Source organism: Tenrec ecaudatus, chromosome 1, assembly GCF_050624435.1.
Source record: "Tenrec ecaudatus isolate mTenEca1 chromosome 1, mTenEca1.hap1, whole genome shotgun sequence".
Lineage (NCBI taxonomy): Eukaryota > Metazoa > Chordata > Mammalia > Afrosoricida > Tenrecidae > Tenrec > Tenrec ecaudatus.
The window spans coordinates 303,935,766-303,951,531 of record NC_134530.1 but is presented as its reverse complement, the minus strand read 5'-3'; positions in this window follow the sequence as shown (position 1 = coordinate 303,951,531).

The window sequence follows — 15,766 nt, the reverse complement described above, 5'->3', positions numbered from 1 at the left end:
CACGGATATGTGTATAAGAAAAAGCTTTTTTTTTTACAAGAGCAATTGAATATTGAGAAAACAGCTCAGTTCAGATCAAGTCCAGAAGTCCAATATTAGCCCATATATCCGATACCTAGCTACTAATTTCTCTTCAGACTCACACAACATATGCAGTGATACTGAATGCAGGAAGTTCACAGGCCAGTGGGAGGGAAGTCTTGTGGATCCAGTGGCAGTGGAAGCATCTCAGTGCTGGGAGGGTCTCTACATGGCTCGTCTAGCTCAGGGTATTAGCATAGCGCCATGTGTCCTGTCAGCTGGAATGTCTCCCAGGGAGTGAGCATGTGTCCTGCCTCCAGCAAGTTATTTATCTCCTTAGGACCTCCAAATGAAGTCATCAAGCTTTGGCCAAACTCCACCCTTCACTCTCAAGTCTCAAATTGACACCAGATTATGTAACTACCACAAATAGTATTTGGAAAATATAGTCTTGGTAATAGAGATGAACCTATAATGGAGAGCTCAGGACAGAATTTTGCCAAACTAATGACTTATTCATGGCAAATACCTTCTTTTCAGCAACACAATAAACATTGACTTCTCCAGATGAGATACACAGAGATCAAATGGACTATATGTTGGGGAGGAGACAATGGAGAAGCTCAATAAACCAAGCCAGAGACTAGCCAGGGAACAGACTATCAATTGCTCATATATAAATTCAGGTTGAACTTGAAGAAAATGAAAATTAATCCACACGAGCCAAAGTATGACCTTGAGTATATTCCACCTGAATTTCAAGAACATCCCAAGAACAGATTTGATGCATTAAACCCTAATGACAGAAGACCTGATGAGCTGTGGGATAACATCAAGAACATTGCTCACTAAGAAAACAAAAGATCATTAAAAAGACGGGAAAGAAAGAAAATATCCAAGTGGACGTCAAAAGAGGCTCACATGTATGTGAAAGTTGAATATTGAATAAATCTGTCTTAGACAAAGTGCAACCAGAGTGCTCCTTAAAGGCAAATTACGTCTCACCTACTTAGGACAAGTTGCCAGGAGAGACCAATCCCTGGAGAAGGACATAAGGTTTGGTAAAGTAGATGGGCAGCTAAAAAGAAACATGTCTTTGATGAGATGGATTGACGTTATAGCTAGAAGAATGAGCACACACATGAGAACAATTATGAGATGACACGGGACCCGGCGGTATTGCTCTGTTGTTCATAGGGTCTTATGAATCAGAACCAATTCAATGGCATCTAACAACAACAACAACAACAACAACAACAACAACAACACTATAGGTCTTTTATTTTTCTGACAAAATTTCTTCCAATGTATTTTATCTTGATAGTGGTTATGCACCGAGCTGGTAACCAGAAGGTCAGCAGTTTGAAACCACCAGCTCTGTGGCAGAAAGTGAGGCTTTCTACTCCTATAAAGAGTTACAGTCTTAGAAACCCACAGGGCAGTTCTGCGCTGTCCTACAGGGCCTCTAAAAGTTAGAATTGACTCCTTGGCCATGAGTGAGTTAGGGAGTTATTGTAAATGGCAATTTTCTTTTAATTTCCTTGTGGAGTCTTTACTTTGATATACAAGAATCCAACAGATTTTTTAATTTGACTATATAGCCTGCTATGTTGACAAATTTTTCAATTCGTTTCAGCAATTTTTAAATTGAATCTTTGGGGTTTTCTATATATAGGTTTATTACCTTCTGCAAATAAAGAATGTTTTTGTTTCTTCTGTGCTAATGTGGATGCCTGTAATATCTTTTTGATACCTTCTGGCTCTAGCTAAGGCTTCCAGGTCGATGTTAAATAAGACCGATGATAAAGGGAAACCTTGTCTGGCTCCCATCTGTAGCGGGAATGTTTTAAATTTCTCTCCATTAAATGAGATGTTAACCGATGGTTTTGCATATATGGCCATATTATTTTGAGAAATTTCCTTTCTAGTCCTATTTATTAAGTATTTTTCATTAAGAACGACTGTTGAATTTTACCAGATGCCTTTTCTGCATCAGATAGATATAATCATGTGGTTATTTTCCTTTGCTTCATTTATATGGTAGATTACATTGCTTGTTTTTCTAATATTGAACAATCCTTTGACACCACTTGATTATTATGTATTATTTTCAAATGCTTTTTGTATTTTATTGTATATTTTTCTTGTGTGTGAAACTGTTGGTGTCTATATTCTTAAAGGGAATTGTTCTATAGTTTTCAATTCTAGTGCTATCTTTGTCTGGCATAGGTATGAGGGTTATGCTTGCTTCATAACACGAGTTTGGTAGTAGATTTTCCTTTTCCATAATGTGAAATAGTTTAAGTAAGGTTGGTATAAACTCTGCTCTAAATGATTGGTAGAATTCCTTGGCAAAATCATCTGATCGGGGACTTTTTGATGTTTCTAGATTTTTAATGACTAGATGTATTCCTTCTTGTGTTACAGGGCTGTTGAGGTTGTATACACTATGCAGTGTTAATGTAGATGGGTAATGTGGTTCTAAAAAATTATCAGTTTCTTCTACATTTTCAAATTTTTTGTAATACATTTTTTCATACACTGTAACTATTTTTCATTTTAATTGCTTCTCTTGTGATGTCCATATTATTTCTTATTAATAATTTCTGCATTGTATTTATTAGGTTTACCAGTGATTTATTAATTTTGTTCATCCTTTTGCAGAACTAATATTTTTCTGTGTTGACAGTTTATATTAAATTGTTTTTAAGTTTCCTGATTTATTTAATTCTGCTCTAATATTTATTATTCCTTTTCTTCTAGTTTCTGAGGATTTGTTTTTCTGGCCTTGTTCTAATTGTTATAGAGGATGCATAAAAGGTGTTACTTTAGCTCTTTCTTCCTTTTTGATGTGTGCACGTACTGCTTTAAGTTGCCATCTCAGTACTGCTTTTCCATGTCTCAGAGATTTTGTAATTTGCATTTTTGTTCTTATTTGTTCCAAGGAATTTTACATGTTGCTTTTTATTTCCTCAACTATCCAATGCTGTTTAAATAAAATGTTGTTCAACTTCCATGCAATTAATTTTGGTGGGGTTGATCATTCTTTGGCTGATAATTTAAATGGGTTTTGTTTGATTCCTCCCAACTCCCATGGCTGTAATGACTAAAGATACTTGATCTGTTCATCTGTTCACTGATTTGCCATCTTTTTTTGCACTGTTCCAGGTGCTGAAGATACAGCCAGGACCAAATCAACCTCCCTGCTCTTATGGAGATTGCACTGTCATCGAGGGAGGTAGACAAGAAATAAATAAAGATATTAAAATATATGACATGATGGCATGCATTATGAAGAAAAACAAAGCATGATAGGAGGAAGGGAGATACTGGGGGTGGAGATCACTATTTTTTTTTAAAACGACCATTGCATTGGCACTTCATCCACATATCATGCAATTCAATAGTTCAGTCATACCAAAAAGAATTGTACAATCACTACCACAATCACTTTTAGAAAATTGTCTTCTTCCTTGTACATTTGTTATTCATGCAATCATTTTATTTTTAATTGCAGCAAAAATATGCACAACAAAACATTCTCCAATTCAACAACTTCCACATGTATCATTCAGAGCTATTGATTGTACTCTTCATGTTGTACAACCATTATTGATATCCCTTACCAAATTATTCCTCCACTATTACCATGAACTCAATACCCCCTGAGCAAAAACTCTTCTTCCTTTGCCCATGGTAACCACAGGTCATGTTTGGTTTCTTTTCTTTTAAGTAGTTTTCTTGATGTCATATTCACATAGGATACACTTTCAGCATTAAATTGCTTTTCAAGTGTTATATACACATCATCCCAATAGTTTTGAATGCTCCCTCCACTCTCCTGAATTCATTGTTTGCTTCCCAGTTCCCTTCCCTCTCCCCCCACCACCCTGTTCCCAATAAACCATTGTATCAGTTATTGTCTCTGTACTTCCACTTTTTCTGCGCTTCATAAGCTGGGAAACCTAAACGAAACATTCAAACCCAAACAAAACAAAACAGAAAGAAAATAATCACACAAAGATAACAAGTAAAATAAAGAATAAGAAAGAAAAGCCCACAAACACAATGTTGCAAAAGCCGGAGAAGAAATTTCTGTCGTGGAACAAGTGAGAAATATTTGAACCTGGAACAAATCCAGGTTGGGTCAAGAAGGAGGTTGGTTAACCGACCAAGTGTCATAGTATACTCTGGTTTGATCCACTATACTCAGGTTTACAACAATATGTGTCTGATAGGAAAGCTGTTCGCGCCCCTCACCTGTGACTAGAGGGGATCTGCCAGAGGCTTAATCTGACTCGATACTCTGCAGGTGGATTTTGGGCCCCTCTCTCCTCCATCGCCTTCTACAAATGGGGTGTGCACAATTTAAGCTCTGATGTTTTTCCCTTCGTCATATTTGGCAATCACTGTTTTATGGAGGGACATTAGGGAAGGTATTACTGATAAAAGAGTGCGTGGGAAAATAACCTAAGTCTTAGAGCAGACTAGTTGTTGACCCGGATGAAGAGTACCTGTGGCAGGTGATCCGTGCACATGCGCGGTGGGAGAAGCTTTCCTAGCGTGTGTGAGGACTAGCGACATTATCACTGTGGCTGGAAGCATGGCAGGGGCTGGAACCAGTCAGATAGAGGCTGGGGCATAGCAGGAAAAAGCCTATGTAGGTGAATACAAGACTTTTGCCGCTGCAAAGTTTTAAGCAAAAGAGGGTCATATATTTTTTAATTTGTTATTCTAGCATCTCTTTGGATATATAAAAAGGCAAAGGTTGATGCTGCTCTATCAAGTTCCATGTGATTGTAGACATTTAGGGGGAAGATGATGGTGGTCTTAAGTAGGCTGGGAGATTTTAAAGTGGTAAGACATAGTTACACGTATCAAGAGAGCTTTTTGAGATACCGTTTTTAAGTCAGTGCGGTGGAATCAGTTCCAATTCATAGTGACCCTGTGCATAACAGAGCGAAACATCGCCCAGTCCTGGATCATCTGTTCTTATGCCACAGCCCATTATGGCAGCCACTGGGTCAATCCATCTCATTGAAGGTCTTCCTCTTTTTCACTCCCCTTGCACTTTACCAAGAGAAGGTAATTCTTCCACAGTAGTGTTTTGAGTGCCTTTTGACTTGAGGTATTTTGACTTTTACTATCTTGGCACAAGATCTGACAACATTTCCTTGGTATTTATTAGGTTTTCAGTATCTGGCAATGTTCCACTGCTACTCATAAAGGTTTCAGTGGCCAATTCCTCAGAAGTGGACAGTCTACACCTTCCTCTGTAGCGTGGTCTGAGTCTGGAAGCTCCACTGGAACCTGTTCACCTTGAGTGCCCCGGCTGGTCATGGAAATACCAGTGGTATGGCCTCCAGCATCTCAGCAATAAGCAAGCGACCTCAGGATGACAATCTTACAGAGAAGTGGGTCTATCTTACTTTTAAGATACAACCCATGGTAATCGATGCACAATTCGATGATCTGTGTGGAAGGGAGGAGGTGAAAGAAAGAGGGGAGCTGAAGAGGAACCTTGTCCTGAGCAGCTGCCAACCCCGAGTCGCTTTTCCATGAGAGTGGGAAAATCACAGGTAACAAAAGTTTGGGAGGCAAGTAGGGTGTGTTAGCTTAGACCCCATAAGTTTGATTGGCTGAGTCCATATCCCAATAGGGATGTCAAGTAAGAAGATGGATGTATAAGACTGAACTTTAGAAGAGATGCTTAGACCGGGCATAAATGTAAGCAATTGCTGTTGTGTCCACTCCAACCCAGGGTGACCCTATTTGCAAGAGCAAAACTGTACCCCATAGGGGATCAAGAGCTGATCTTTCATGAGCACATTGCCAGGTTTTTCTTTTGACATGCCTCTTGGTGGGCTAGAACCTCTATCAGTGGATTTATAGGTGAGAAACCTAATTGTTCGCCCCGCCCATGGACTCTAGATATAAATTTAGAGCCCTGCTATGGAGAAGGTAGACAGAGAGAGAAGAGTTTTGTGTCATTCTGAACGTGAACGACAGCGTTAATGAGGAGGGTACAGCAAAGCGATAGAGAAGGCCTTCCCAAGGGAAGCGAAGATTCGCCAGTGCTGGAAGTCCAGGGAAGGTGTGTTCTGATTCTTTTGATATTTTGAATGAAACAAAGATTGAGAATTGACTATTAGCTTTAGTGATGACGTTTTTGGTGAACTTGATAAGAACAGTTCAAGGGAGTGGTGAGAACAAACGTTAGATGCGATTTGGGTTAAAACATAATAAGGAAGAGAGAGACCGTGAAACTAGATAAATCTTCTGAAAGAATTTTGAGAGGTGTGGTTGCAAAGAGAAGCTGGGAAATTTTGGGGTGGTGGAGGGAGAAGGGGAAGTCTCTGGGGGGGTTCAAAGAGATAATGCATTCATCCGCTTGCACAAAAGGTTGGTGGTTCAAGTCTACCAAGAGGCACTCCAGAAGAAAAACTTGGTGATCTACTTCTGAAACATCAGCCCTTGGAAATATTATAGAGCACAGTTCTACTCTGACACAAATGGTCCGACATGAGCCAGCCAACTTGATGACAACTGGTTAACTGGCTGGCAGGCGATGGAGCTCAAAGAGATGCTAGGAGATGCAGTACATTCCAGCATGTGTACACACCAGTGTGAATTATACAACCACAAAGGGAAGGAAGATGAGTGTGAGTAGGAGTGAGTGCTCACTCCTGGAGGGTTGTCTTTCAAAGCGAGAACTTGACCTCAGCTAACAGGAAACACAGCTGATCTGTAAGAGCAGAAAAGCACCAGTTCTTGTGGTTGGCTGGATGTCATGTGGGAAAATGCGATTTCTTTTTTTTTTAATAAATCATTTTATCACAACGAAAATGTGATATTTCTAATTCTACTTCTTCTTCTCATTGAAATAGGAAGCCAGTTATGAGCTTGATACTTGAGGGGCAGTGCTCTCACCTTCCATTTGGCAGATCCTGGTTGGATTCCTGGCCACTGACTCTCAGGCCCCCATCTGTCTCTTGGGTTGCTATGATGCTGAATGGGATCAGTGAAGCTTCCAGGTTAAGATGGACTCAGAAGAAAGATCTGGAGCTCTGCTTCTGAAGTTCAGCCAATGAAGCTCTATGGGCCCTAAGAGTCCAATTAGCAACGAATCATTGGATAGTGCACCACTGGGCCACATGGTTGTAACAACAGTTAATCACAACAGCCAGAGTGAGGGACTGAACATCTCAGGAGTGAGTGAGTAGGGAGTAGCCATCCTGAAGGGTGGGATTGGGATGAACTCCTGATATATTAAATGACTGCTTGGTACATTAAGTCCACTTGAGGTCTGTAGCCAGTTTAATGAGAGCCAGGTAGCCTCTTGGTGCATGACTTGTGAATCTCTCGCAGCTGCCTAGGTGCAGGTGTGGAATCAGCCAAGGGCGGCGCTTCACTGAGCTCGTGGCACTCTCAGTTTGGTGCCCTGCATGCACAATCAGAATAACCACTGGGAGGACCAGATATGCCAGTTCCTCAAGGAACTCACAGAACAGGTAAGTCAGCTATTAATTATTTACATTAAAGACTATCAGTTACTCCCAAGGAACATAGCGTTTAGTTAATTCAGGTCATACTCTTGTGATCCTATTTTTAATATTTAGTGAAGGGACGTATGTTCACATCTCCTTCAGCTCGTTTAGTTCTTCAACTCTGCTTATGACTGGAGCTGACCAAAGCATTTCACACCCATGAAAGCAAGTCTTGGCCCTACTAAGTGGCTACGTCCTAGAAGAAAGTCCCTACGTGGCTTGAACACTTTGAACTTGACTACTAACCTCAAGTTTGATGGCTGTGACCCAGCCAGCAGCACAGGGAGCAGATGGCCAGCCCATCTACTTCCCCAAGGACACAGCCACCAGAACCCTGTGGAGCACCGATCTACTGTGACACACAGGGGCCACCAAGAGCCTGAATTGACTCAACCGCAATGGGCTTGGGTTTTGTTGTTGAAATCCTAGAGTGAGTGGCGCCCAACCTTAAATTTGTTTATCCCGATGCCTCCACAGTTTGGGGGAAAGCTTGAAAATGCGGCTGTTTCTGGGGTGTGCCATCTGTGATGTGTGCCAGGACATGGCTTATTTCATATTTCTCCTGGAGACCTTTTATTTCTCCTACAGGATGGAGGACCCCCAAGAGAGAGAGGTCTGTGTCACCCAGATGTCTGTCCTCGTCCTTCCTGCACGGTGTCAACTTATCTCATCACCCGACTTGCATGGCTGTCGTTTACCTGGAACAGCACCATGGGGAAGAGGCCTCCATACATGGAGCCCATCAAGGAGGAAACGAGCCTGCTTTACTCTCTTGAACATCTCTCACAGCCTCCTGTGCTAGGTGCAGGGGTTGCTCCGGGGTGTTCTCAATTCCCCCTGGGTGCTGGAGGAAGGAGAAACTGACCGTATCCGTGGTCACTCCATTGTTCTTGACGCAGGGGTTATGTTGTAGTCTCCAACGTACACATTGTTCACTGCGTACTCCTTCAGATGCACAGGTGCAGGAAATACCCAGGGGGCTTTCCCACAAGCCCTTACCGTGAACATTTTAGGCTTGATCACATCCTGTACCCTCTTCACACCTACCTCCCCAAGTCGGCCCTGACAATGCCAGCGCAGGGACATTCTGTTCTGAGCTCATTAGGCAAGAATGTAGCCAGACTGCCCTGAAGAGGATTTTCACTGGCGTGGGCTCTCCCCAGTTTGGGGACAATCTGAAAACCGTGTTGTCCTTTCACCCAATCCAACTCAGGAATGCATCTCCTCCCCTGGACCTGGTCACTAGTAGATGGTCCTCCATCACTATACCACCACCAGCAGCAGCTGTCATTGAGTCTATTCCGACTCACGGTGACCCCACGTGTGTGAGCGTTGTATTATGCTCCGCAAGGTCCTCAACGGTTGGGTTTTTTTTGACAGGAGATAGCCTGGCTTCTCTTCGGAGGCACCAGTAGGGAGATTAGACTCTTCAGCCTTTCACTTAGCAGCTGGTCATGTTAACTGCTGCATGATCAGGGAGTCCATGATCACACTCCAGTGAATTCACAACTCCAGTGAATTCCCAAAAAGGCTACAATTAATAGCTCTTCAGCACATGGAAGACTTGGGCTGCTCTCTGGGGTGGTTTTCCTTGGAATTCATTCTTTCAGATGATTCCGGGTTTGGCTTGAACTTGCTGAATATTACGCAAAGTCTTTCTATTGTGCTTAACCAGAGGGGAGCTCCTGTCCTGCTTGCAGCCCTCCGTAAGCATCTCCAAGGAAGCTCAAGGGTCCAACATCCAACGAAGGAATATTTGTTGAGTACTGACTCTGTGCCAGATGCTGTACTTTAGCAAGTGACTCTCCAAACTTTGCTGCATTTTAGAATCCCTGTAGGGAGCTTGAAAACATTTAGGTTCCCAAGGTAGACCCTGTATCAAGCTGACCTCGGGGGAGGGGCCCCAGGAATCAGGATGTTTTATAAAAGCTTCTCTGAGGATGCTGACATGCCGGCAAGGTTGAAACGGGCTTTCTGATAGTGCTTCTCCCACAGTAGTGTGCACATGAGCTACCTGGGGAACCTGTTGAAAGACCCCCGTGGGGAGGCCCTGTGGGCTAGGCATTGAGTTGCTAACCGCAAGGTAGGCGGTTCAACCCCACCAGGCATTCTACAAAAGAAAAAGAAGAAGGTCTGCTCCGGTGAAGATTGACATTTTCAGAAGTCCTCTCTAGGGTGGCTATGTGTCACAATCAACTCGATGGCAGTGGGTTTGGGGATCTTGTCAGAATGCAGATTCTCCATGAATACGTCAAAGATTGGGCCTGGGATTCTGGATTTTTCTAAAAGCCCAAGGAAATGTTGATGCTTGCTGATCTACAGGACATCCCTGAAATAGCCAACAATAAAAGCTCTTCAGCCCTTGGTGTCACCACCTGTCAGTGCGTCACCCAGTGGTCATCTCTGTGCTGCCAGAAACAACGTCACCAACATGTCAAACATCAGCAAGGTGTTTCAGCAGTTTCCAGAGGGAGTCAGAGCAGGAGGAAAGGCTGGGCCACTCCCATCTGCAAAATAGCCAGTGAAAACCCGATGGATTACAAAGAACATCTTCTGAGTTGCTCACTCTGGAGATGTCTTCGGGAACAATCGTTGGCTGGTGGACAGCCACGAACTTGGTGACGGCGCGGGCGATCGGGGAGGGAGGGCTCTGGCGGAGAAATGGGTTGGCACAGTCGTTGCAATGCTGGACTCAACGTGCTGGAACTTGGAAGAATGACGCAGGACTGGGCGACATTGGACGGAAGGTCCCTCTGAGTCAGAGTTCACTTGCTGGCAAGCAGCTAATCTCTTTCTACCTCTGCCTCTTGATGTATTAAACGTTCCTGCCCCCAAACCTTTCCATGCCCTTTTCTTTGAAGCCACCTCCAGGAACTCCGCAGAGAAGATGCCTTTCCATCCTTCCGACCTTCATGCTTCCCCCTGCGCGAGATACACAGTCATCTCCACCCTCTTTCATCTCCACCCTTTTTCTCTGTAATTCCCTATCACTACCTTCTGTTTGTGTGCTGCCTACAATTATCCCACTAAGGATGACGGGTCTGTTTCCTTGTTTTCTCAGTGATCTAAACTAGCCGTGTAAGGGTCACCAGGTCAGAAGCAGTGCACCTTGTTCTGTGTTATACTCAGCACCCAGCACAGCGTCTAACACGCGGAAAGGTGGTGAGAGATATTTGTTGAATGAATGGCAATAGGGTATCTGATCTGTTTGGGGTTTGTTTGTTTTAGTTTCAGGTGAGACAAGAGGGAACACTGAGGATGACCCCCAAAAGCTTTCTTGGGGATCAGGGCTATCTCCTAGAGCATGTCTGACCTTGCCCTTCCCTAAAATGAACTTTGGCTGAAGAATCAATGTGTGGCTCAAGAAACTTAAGTTCTTTCCTGTTTCAGGTTGGTTTCTCCAGAGAAGCAACCAGCTCTCACATGCTGGAGGCCTCTCCTGACTTACATGGTTGCAGGGATGACAAAGCACCATTTCAGGTCATGTTGGAAGCTGTTGGCTGCTGAAAGTGGGGAAGAAGTATATATATATATATACTAGAGCTAGGTCATAAACAAGAAGGAAATCCTTAATTGGAGCCTGGGTAGTATAAGCAATTTGCAATCAACTCCATGGACGCACCTCTGAGAAAAGTTGGGAGGAACTTGAGTCACGCCCTCTTGTAAGGCTTTAATTCAAGATACAGCACACATCAATTCTACCTCATTAACATAAATAGGTAAGACATTACAACAGACTAAGTGGAGGATAATTACAATCACAAAATAGAGGAGAGCCACTCCATCCTGGGAATCATGGCCTAGCCAAGTTGACGTTCAACATTGACCATTACACGTCGTAAAATTAGAACTTGATCCCCAAAGAAAATCTACCACATTCTCCAGGGAAGTGGCTCTATTTCCTACAAAAGGATGAATCATCAGCTTGCTGGTGTTATCTTCTCAGGGCATTGCAGCGCACTGAGATAACACCCAAGGTAAATAATCAACAGAGCAATGTCATAAATGTCTCAGAATCTTGGAGCCAGATCATTCCTAACCTAATACCGCATCAGAGGAGTTAGTATGCCCAGGGCAATATCTTGCCTTTTGCCAAATCTGGGACTGGGATGGCATGCATAGCAAAAATCTTCCTTAGTTCTTCATTTTTCATGAAAAAACAAAATACAACAATAACCAAAAACAGAACAAAAAATCTACACCTCCAAAAAAAAAGCTTTGACCTTTCCATGGATGGTGTGTAAGGGTCACAGTTAAGGGTCATAGTTAATCCCAAGGCTGTGTGTGCTTCCAACGAAGGGCAATGGAGTGTCCAGCAGAAGCGACCTAACGGGGACTAAGAGAAAAGATACAGTATTTGCCCAGTGTCACAAAAGCCGAGACTCCGAGGCAAGGTAATGCTATTGTTCCCCTTGGTTTTCAAACAACTGAGGTGCAGAAGAGCCAGCAGACTGCTTGCAATTCCCTCGCAGCCTGGGATATTGGAAATGGTTAGAAGAAGAGAGGCGCACCACTGATTCAAAAGCAAGGGCTCAACCTGCTCACACACAGGGCCCTCTTCCTAAATCCAGCACAAGAGAATTTAGGTATCAGGTTGGCTTGATTGTCCCCAAAGGGCATCTGACAGGGTCTCAGGCCAGGTTCAAGCATATACTTCCTGAGGGCAATGGATTTGGGGGTTTGTCAAAGAAAAATGAAGCGTTCTACTCCTACAAAGAGTTATAGTCTCAGAAACCCACGTGGGCAGTTCTACCCTGTCCTCTAGGGCCAAGATGAGTCGATATTGGCAAGACGTTTGCTTTGGAGAGTTTCAAGTGCTGACTTACGTCTTCCTTTCACAGAATAGTCTGTTAGTTGCTGACCTTTCCCTTGGTGCGGAGAATGCCCTCTCAGCATTGGTATCAAACACACAGTGACAGTGCTGGCCCTTTTCCCACATTAGAGAACAAACAGGGCAATGGCTAGAAGGGATTGGGATGGCATTTGGGGACAAGGCACACACTCTCTTATAAACTTGGTGGCACTGATGGAACCAGCGCCGTGGCATTTTATCTGATTGACAGAGGAAAAGGGATTTTATGGAGAGATTATTCATCTCACATTCACTTTCCCAAGGCCTGGAGGTGTCTATCATGTCTGGAGCTGAAATACACTCAGTGTGAGTAAATCCTCTGAAAGTCTTGACAGCAAAATGATCAATTGGCATAGGTCGCCGAGTGTCAAGGGAAGTGCTACTTTTTGTTCTGCTTATTCAGTTCCATCCCTGCAACGGCGGAGAGAGGAAATCTATGCCTTTGTGGCCCCTGGGGAACTCTTTGAGGGCCAGGAGCTGGATCTGCTTACAATATCTTACATTGTGAGCAAAGTCGGACGCAGTCTGGAGGGTCCTAAGAAGTCAGGGAATCTAAGTACAGGGTTCTAGCTGGGTGGTCTTCTGACTGGACTCAGGTATTCTTCGGAGACCGTCCTTACAAGGCTGGTGAACAATAGAGACCTCAAATCTTTTGGAAAGTTGCTCTTCAATGATTCTAATTTAAGATAGGCCTTCCTTGGTCGGAGTCTGGGCAGCACAAGTAATTGGCAATTAATCCCTATAGTTTGGTAGTTCAAGTTCACCCAGTGGCAGAGTGGCAGAAAGATCTGTTGATTGACTTCTGCAAATATTACGGTCAAGGAAATGGTATAGAGCACACACCTACTCTATAACACAAGGGGTGCTACAGACGCAACGGGATTGATTCAATGGGAACTTTAAAATTTTTCACTCTAATCTTAACACATTTTTCTTGGATTTTTCTCACTTCTAAAACAATATATATAAAATCACCCCCTCTTCTGGCCACTTTGTATCCTTTTTAGATGTGAATAAGGAGCCCTGGTGGCATAGCAGATATGCTTTGGACTGTGATCCACAAGGTCCGCGGCTTGAAACGACTAGCCACTCCGTGGGAGAAAGATAGGGATTTCTACTCCCATTAACAGTTACAGACTTGGAAATTCACAGGGGCAGTTCTACCTGTTCTGTCGGGTTGCTATGGGTCAGCATCGACTCAATTGCACGTGCATAGATGTAAATCGTTTAATTTTACTAATTACACTTTCAAAAGCGTTGCCATCAAGTCTCTAGACCCTTATTCTACAACCTTAGATAATGTTATTTTTTGCATTGCCGAGTGAATGTTTCCTTTTCTCTCATTCTTTTCGTTTGTCTTTGCTGTAGGTGCCATTGGGCCAGTTTCCACTCACAGCAACCTCACATACAACAGAGCAAGACACTGCCAAGTCCTATGCCCTTCCTGGTCCAGTCTATGCTCCGATTATTAGTGGATGCTTGACGTTGGTTCTTCTCATTTTGACTAGGGCCCAATCAGTAAAAGAAAGTCCCAAATGCTGTGCTCCATCCACGCCATTGAGTTCAACTCCACGGTGGGGAAGCAGCTCTTCTCCAGTCATGTTTTGAGTGCCTTCCAACCCGCGGCCTCATTTCTGGGACGACATCTGACAATGTTCTGTTGCTCTTCAGAAGGTTTCCAGTGGCTAATCCCACAGAAGTGAACAACCTAGTCTTTCTTCCTAGTCTGTTCTCAGTCTTGACACTCCACTGAAGCCTGTTCACCTTGGGCGGCCCTGCTGGTATTTGAAATACCAGTTGGCATAGCTTCCAGTATCACAGCAGGTAACACTGTATGACAAACTGATCTCTTCTTTTAAATTGTAGTCAGAACATATGTAACAAAACATGCGCCACTTCAACATTTTTTTTACATCTACATGTCAGCAATGTGGATATGTTCATCGTATTGTGTAACCACCTCCACCGTCCATTTCTAAACGTGTCCATCACCTTTGACAGATGTACGGATTTCCACTATCCCTTCCCCACCCATCTTTGGTAACAACAAGTAGACTTTTGTGTCTCTGCATTTGTGTGCTTTAGATATGTATATAAGTAGGAGCACACACTATATCCCCCTTCGTGTTTAGCTTATCTTATTCCCTCTGCATGATTGTGTTATGTCTGCTTACCCAGAAAAACAAATCCCATGGCACTCATCTATCTCTAAGACAGAACTTCATAGCAAGAAGTAATCATATATGAAGAAAGCATCCCAACCCAGTCCAACTCAAGTTCATAAGTCCAACACTCACCCATAAATCCCTCTTCAGACTCAGGTACCACATGCAATGATGCAGAATTCAGGAAGACCACAGGCTGGTGGATGTAGAGTTGTGTGGCTCCAAGGTCAATGGAAATATGGCAAGACACCCATAGATCTCATGGTCAGTGGCAAAACCCTTGCAAAGCTGGAAGGTGAAGGGGTAGAGAGAAAGGGAGGTTCCCAGAGTCCTCTTTATAAGGAGGCTACCCCCCCAACCCCGCAAGGAGGCGCCATCAAGTGATGGCCTGATTGACAACTTGGATTCCACTCCAACACTTTCAGACACGTTCAAGTTGACATAAAATCATAAAATCATCTAACTACCACAATGGTGGTTTCAAGGTTCATGTTGTAACATGAACCTGATTGCAGAACCGATGGAACCAGTTGCTCTTCCACTCCCTCATGGGCTCACCATGCGTGCTTTCTCTCACAGTGCTCTAAGTATTGTCTGAAGTGTACGGAGGACTATTAGCTTCCTCACACCGTCAATAGTGCAGGCTTCTTTTGCGTTCCGTCTGCATTAGCAGCTCTCTTAGGCTCTCCTGATCTGCTTCTTGCTGAGCTCACCTGCTCCTGGCTGTGACTAGGGAGATATCAGCCCAAAAGAGCCTGAGTGAAACCATGTCTTACCCTGTCTGGAAGAGAGTGGCACTAGATCCAGTTGTACCTACCACAGAGAAGCACATTAACTACTAGGAGACACAGACAAGGAACTAGAGCTGAAGGGAGGTATCAAGGCTCTGTGCGATGGCAACTTGTCTTCCAGCAGAATATATGCAGGCGCTTGGAGGGGGTGCCCCGCCATGCAGGGTGAGTGGACAGCACACATTTCAGGTGTGCTTCGGTTCTTTGAGGTTGTGACTTTAGTGGTACTGAACCTTTAGAAAGGAGCCCACGTGGCTCAGAGTCTAAGTGGCTCAGTTTGCTTCCAACTCATAGCAATCCTGTACACAACCAATAGGCTCCGTGGCTTGAATTTAGCATCCAATCCTTCAGAGAAAAACGTGGCAGTCAGTTTCTGTACAGCATTGGAAG